The sequence below is a fragment of the Oryzias latipes genome, chromosome 6, assembly GCF_053564925.1.
Source record: "Oryzias latipes strain Hd-rR chromosome 6, Olatipes_Hd-rR_3.1".
NCBI classification, from domain to species: Eukaryota; Metazoa; Chordata; class Actinopteri; order Beloniformes; family Adrianichthyidae; genus Oryzias; species Oryzias latipes.
The window spans coordinates 11,681,575-11,688,268 of record NC_136242.1 but is presented as its reverse complement, the minus strand read 5'-3'; the positions used below and the strand labels follow the sequence as shown (position 1 = coordinate 11,688,268).

Genomic DNA, 6,694 nt, shown 5'->3' with positions numbered 1-6,694 from the left:
ACCATGTAGCACCAGAAATCACATTAATGCTAAGAAATACTCATCATTTATTAGCAACAGCATTACAACGTTGTTAAAAATAATCCACAGACTTTTTGTACTTTAAAAGTGTTGAAATTACATGAAATGCACACATTCATTTTTTAGTTTTATACATATTGTAGCGGACTGAGTAGAAATGGTTGGCTGTTTGGTCGCGTCCTAAGTTTTGGAGTTCATTGAACGCATCCAGCAGAGACGCTGGTTGGCCCTCAGTTCTGTCGCTCAGCCTGTTGTTGGGTAGTTTGGACCAATGGGGTTCAGCTATCGGCGGAATAAGGGACATAGGAGGGCTGGTGCGGGATGGAAGGCAAAAAGGTGGGGGGAGTGCTCCTGGCGGGTAAGATTAAGTTGCGGAAAAAGTTGTGCGGCGTCGTTTAAAGGAGGTTAAGTCTCCGTGCCTCAATGTGGGAAAGGGACGCTACAATATTGTATGGCTCTCACGAAATGACATTTAAAAATATGTGGTGTTCATGGCTCTCTCAGCCAAAATGGTTCCCGACCCCTGGGTTAGGGTTTTGGTTGGGGTTAGGTTAACCCTTGTGCTATCCTAGGCACTTTAACGTTGGGAGTTGGGTCATCTAGACCCACTAGACAGTGCTCTGAACCTTTTTTCTTCAATGATTTGTGATCTTCAATGGTGTCCATGGATTACATGAAATCTTTCCACCTTCATCCACCTTTGTCATGGTAGGGAGAACACGTCAATGTAAGGGTGGGGTCATCTAAGAGAGTACAAGGGTTACAACCACCAAATGGTTCATGAGTGCGGTCGTGTCTGCAGCTTACCGCTCCCCCAGGGGAAGGGTCAACTATGGAGCACAAATTTTACACACCTAGGTGTCATGGTGCCTCTGTCAGACTCCTCCCCTCTCTGTCTGGTTCCTGATGCGACTCAGCTGCGACCACTTACCTCATCACCTGCCTGTCTTCTTAAGGAGCCCCTGGACCAGTATTCATCGCCAGTCCGTTGCCCCTGATGGTGCATAGTATTGTTGTCATGTTCATAGCTCTCGTTATTAAGCCTTGGTCTAAGTCTCGCTCTCTACCTTGTTCCCAGGAGTCCATAAACACGAGTGGTCGTCTGAGTCTTCTTCATCCACGGATCCAAGCCACAGCATTCCCTCCTGTCACGCCTAGAGCCTCTGCCGTAACTCTAGAGACACCACGAGCCTCTGCCGACCCACCAGTGACGCCACGGGCCACCGGACCGAACCATCCTTGCCGCGGGTTCCTCCAAGGACGTCAACTCCACCAAGAACAATCCACAAACCAAGAATCAATATTAAAACCTTCTTTCATTCCACCACGTACTCACCTGTGTTTCTTCCGGGTTCCAGCGTCTGGGTCTATTCGTTACGCTCGTCATGACAGAACGGACTGGCCATACTCCTGACCCAGCTGACTCGGAAGGATTTCGCCTCGCCCTCTCTCAACAAGGAGCCTTTTTGGAACTCCACTCCAACGCCATCTCAAGAATTACTGCCCTTCAGGAAGATCTACTTTCGCGGATCCAGGTTATTTCACGAACACTACATAATATATCCAACCTCTCTGGTCATTCCACAGTTCCCGATCCTTCCTCATGTTCCGGCAACAGTCCCACTTCCGCTTCCGGTTCAGCCGAACTACCGGAAAATTTCCGCCTCCTACCGGAACCATTTCATGGTGACGTCACAGCCTGCGGTGGATTTTTATTACAAAGCCAGCTGATTTTCCAGCAAGCCCCCAGGTATTACCAGACCGACCACAACAAAATCACCCTTATTGTCAATTCTCTCAGAAATAAAGCCCTCCGTTGGGCGCAGGCCTTCATATCTGCTAACCCCATTGCACGTCTTTCATATGACCATTTCCTCCGTGAATTTTGCCTAATATTCGATCAACCCCGGAAACAGGAGGAAGCTACTCGATGCTTACTCAACCTCAAACAAAACAATCGATCAGTCAGCGACCACGTCATTGATTTTCGTATTTTAGCAGTTGAAGCTGGATGGCCCGACCTGGCACTCAAAGGTGTTTTTACCAGTCATTAAATGAGAGAATAAAAGACCACCTCTGCGCCCAACCAGAAGCACGCTCTTTTGAACAGTTAGTCACGGCGGCTCTCCGCTCCGAAATTCGTTTAAGCGAGCGTCAATTAGAACGCACACAAATTCTTCTTCAACCGGTGACTAGCCCATTTAGCATCTCTACTGCCAAAAATACTCCTCTTATTGAAGCTCCTGCCACGGCAAAATATCTGGAGGAACCGATACAAATCGGCCACTCGAAATTAACTGGAGATGAACGCCGTAAAAGACGAGAAGAAGGTTCCTGTTTCTATTGTGGAACTAAGGGTCATCTGGTCTCCACCTGCCCTCTCCGTAAACCACAGAACACCACGCAAAACGACAGGTCGCTGGGGGCAATAGCCAATTCTGGTAAAGAATTTTTGCTTATTCCTATTAAGCTCTGCCTTAAAACTCATGCTCATGATTTTCGTGCTCTTGTTGACTCCGGGGCGGAGCAGAGTCTCATTGATCAGCAACTAGTTAATGAACTCTCCATACCCACAGAACCACTGGAAATTCCCATAGAGGCTTCGGGCCTGGGTGGCCAACATCTGTCACGCATTACCCATCGGACCAAACCCATCCTGCTCGTATCATCAGGTAACCATAGAGAATCCATTCAACTTCTCATCACGCAGTCTCCGCAAAACCCCATTGTCCTAGGGTTTTCCTGGTTAAAACTACACAACCCTCAGTTCAACTGGTCCCAAGGCACCATTACTAATTGGAGTTCATATTGCCTCGCCAATTGTCTGCTATCCGCAGTTCCCACTGTTTCTGTTTCCCGCTCTGAAGATTCTAGTAATGTTGATCTGTCTAAAATCCCTCCGTGTTATCACGATCTCAAATCCGTTTTCTGTAAGGCCAAGGCCAGCGCTCTTCCACCTCACCGCCCCTACGACTGCGCGATTAACTTACTACCCGGTGCCTCGCTTCCTAAAGGCCGTTTGTTCAACCTATCAGGTCCTGAGAAGGTCGCCATGGAGGAGTATGTTCAAGAAGCTCTGTCACTGGGGCATATCAGACCATCCTCTTCCCCAGTGGGAGCCGGCTTCTTTTTTGTAGAAAAGAAGGACAAAACGTTAAGGCCGTGCATTGACTACCGGGAGCTCAATCAAATAACCATAAAAGACAAATACACTCTACCTCTCATTTCATCAGTCTTCGACTCTGTACAAGAAGCCCGCATTTTTACCAAGTTAGATCTCAGAAACGCGTATCATCTTGTCCGCATAAGAGACGGTGATGAGTGGAAAACAGCCTTCAACACCCCGTTGGGTCATTATGAATATTTAGTCATGCCTTTCGGCCTTACCAACGCCCCAGCTGTCTTCCAAAGGATGGTTAATGACATATTACGTGACTTCCTGAACCGCTTCGTTTTCGTTTATCTGGACGACATCTTAATCTACTCTCACAACCAAGCCCAGCATGAACACCATGTCCGCTTAGTGCTGGAGAGACTGTTGGAAAACCAGCTATATGTAAAACATGAGAAATGTGAATTCCATGTACCCACGGTGCGGTTCCTTGGTTACATTCTGGAAGCGGGGTGCATCCGTCCCGATCCCTCCAAAATAGAGGCCGTCACCAACTGGGAACCTCCCGAAACCCGCAAAAAGCTCCAGCAATTTCTCGGTTTTGCTAACTTCTATAGACGTTTCATCAGGAACTACAGCAGCATAGCCGCCCCACTTACTCGTCTCACCTCCGTCAATCATCCCTTCAAGTGGTCCACTGAAGCTCAACAGGCCTTTGATAAGCTTAAGGAACTTTTTGTGTCAGCTCCTATTCTCATCCAACCTGATCCATCACGACAATTCATCGTCGAAGTCGACGCCTCGGACTCTGGTGTGGGAGCTGTTCTATCGCAAAAGGAGGAGAGTACAGGCAAGCTGAAACCATGTGCCTTTTTCTCCCGTAAGCTCTCTCCCTCAGAACAAAATTACGATGTTGGCAACCGAGAGCTCCTGGCTATTAAACTGGCTCTGGAGGAGTGGCGTCACTGGTTGGAGGGAGCTGAACAGCCGTTCATTGTGTGGACCGATCATAAGAACCTGGCATACCTCAGATCCGCCAAAAGGCTCACCTCCAGGCAAGCTCGTTGGTGTCTCTTTTTTGACCGATTTCAGTTCATTATTACTTACAGACCAGGCTCCCGTAATATCAAGCCGGACGCCCTCTCCCGGAAGTATAGCCCCTCAGAACGCACCACCACACCCATTTTGCCGCCCACCTGCATCGTTGGGACCCTTACCTGGGACATTGAATCCAAGGTTCTCCAGGCTCAAGGTGAGGAGACTGACCACCCGCCAGCTCCAAGGGGGACACTGTTTGTGCCATCCTCACTTCGCTCGGACGTCATTTCCTGGGGTCATTCCTCTCGTGTGGCGTGCCATGGTGGGGTGCACCGGACCCTTAGCCTACTCCGGAAGAGGTTTTTCTGGCCCTCCATGGATAAAGACGTCCGCGAATACGTCTCGGCGTGCACCACTTGTGCCCGTTCCAAGGCGTCGTCCTCTGCTCCAGCAGGATTACTCCACCCACTCTCTACCCCCAATCGTCCATGGTCTCACCTGGCTATAGACTTTGTCACTGGGTTACCCCCCTCACGAGGTAATACAGTCATCCTCACTGTCATTGACCGCTTCTCTAAGATGGCTCACTTCATTCCTCTCCCTCAACTACCCACCGCCACTGCGACTGCTGATATCATGATTAATCATGTCTTCCGCCACCATGGTATCCCCGCTGACATCGTCTCCGACCGTGGCCCCCAGTTCATCTCGCAAGTCTGGAAGGCGTTTTGTACGGCCTTGGGGGCCACGGTCAGTCTCACCTCCGGCTATCACCCACAATCCAACGGCCAGGCAGAGAGAGCGAACCAGGAACTGGAGGCAGCTCTTCGCTGTCTGGCGGCACAGAATCAGCAGGACTGGTCCCAATACCTCGTCTGGATCGAGTATGCTCATAATACTCATCCCTCCACTGCTACCGGGATCTCTCCTTTTGAGGCCGCCCTTGGGTACTCACCACCTCTGTTTCCATCTCAAGAACTAGACTTGGCAGTGCCTTCCGTCCAACACCACCTACAACGTTGTCAACGTGTGTGGAATCAGACGAGGGCTGCTCTCCTCCGCACCAAGGAGAGCAACTGCCGCCTAGCCAATCGCCGCAGGGTGGTGGGACCCGATTACCAACCTGGTCAGAGGGTCTGGCTCTCAACCCGCAACATACCCATCCAAGCATCCTCCAAGAAACTGGCTCCCAGATTCATTGGTCCTTATGTCATCGAAAAGGTCATCAATCCTACCTGCGTCCGTCTTCGTCTGCCCAAGGCCCTCAAGGTACACCCGTCTTTCCATATCTCGCAGGTCAAGCCAGTTCAGGACAGTCCTCTGTGCCCGCCGTCCGCTTCCCCGCCGCCCGCCCGGCTCATCGACGGCGCTCCGGCCTATGACGTCAGCCGGGTTCTGGATGTCCGTCGTAGGGGTCGTGGGTTCCAGTTCCTGGTCGACTGGGTGGGCTACGGTCTGGAGGAGCGCTCCTGGATTCCCCGCTCCTTTATTTTGGACCCCTCGCTCATTGAGGATTTCTACCGGGCCCACCCAGATCGCCGCCCTTGACCGCCTGGGGGCGGTCGTTGCAGGGGGGGTACTGTCATGGTGCCTCTGTCAGACTCCTCCCCTCTCTGTCTGGTTCCTGATGCGACTCAGCTGCGACCACTTACCTCATCACCTGCCTGTCTTCTTAAGGAGCCCCTGGACCAGTATTCATCGCCAGTCCGTTGCCCCTGATGGTGCATAGTATTGTTGTCATGTTCATAGCTCTCGTTATTAAGCCTTGGTCTAAGTCTCGCTCTCTACCTTGTTCCCAGGAGTCCATAAACACGAGTGGTCGTCTGAGTCTTCTTCATCCACGGATCCAAGCCACAGCATTCCCTCCTGTCACGCCTAGAGCCTCTGCCGTAACTCTAGAGACACCACGAGCCTCTGCCGACCCACCAGTGACGCCACGGGCCACCGGACCGAACCATCCTTGCCGCGGGTTCCTCCAAGGACGTCAACTCCACCAAGAACAATCCACAAACCAAGAATCAATATTAAAACCTTCTTTCATTCCACCACGTACTCACCTGTGTTTCTTCCGGGTTCCAGCGTCTGGGTCTATTCGTTACGCTCGTCATGACACTAGGTGTGACAACTAATAGGACTTTAACTTTAGCTTTAAATACGAGCAACCAACAACATTTTTCCTCAAACACACTTAACCCCTAAGAACTAAGACCCATTTTTTCTTAAAAATAAAATTATGTGTGTTTTACCAAACCAATTGGACCACAAAATCCATGTCTGATATTTTTCTGTTACACTGATGTCACCATAGGTTCTTGTGGGTTAAAATACGTGTGGGCAATGTAGAAATGTGCATACAGGCCACACATATGTGAATTTCCATCACTTTTTGTGGTTGGTTGCACGTAAATATGTGCAAATAACTTTAGATATTATTATTACATACACTGTAAGGCTGCTTAAATCCTTGAGGATTTCACAGTCACCTTTAAATCAAATTGTTACTCATGTTTTGCATTTTTTTAT

The 6,694-nt window shown here is 49.9% G+C and overlaps 2 long non-coding RNA genes across 2 annotated transcripts; both read left to right on the top strand.

Moving 5' to 3' along the window:
* Positions 1–901: 901 nt before the first annotated feature.
* LOC110014699 (uncharacterized) lies at positions 902–1,345 on the top strand. Its single transcript, XR_002289690.2, has 2 exons — positions 902–1,021; positions 1,100–1,345. It is a non-coding gene; the product is annotated as an uncharacterized LOC110014699 (long non-coding RNA).
* A 4,402-nt stretch (positions 1,346–5,747) lies between these two features.
* On the top strand, positions 5,748–6,216 carry LOC110014698 (uncharacterized). The gene is made up of 2 exons (XR_002289688.2): positions 5,748–5,892; positions 5,971–6,216. It is a non-coding gene; the product is annotated as an uncharacterized LOC110014698 (long non-coding RNA).
* Positions 6,217–6,694: the final 478 nt, after the last annotated feature.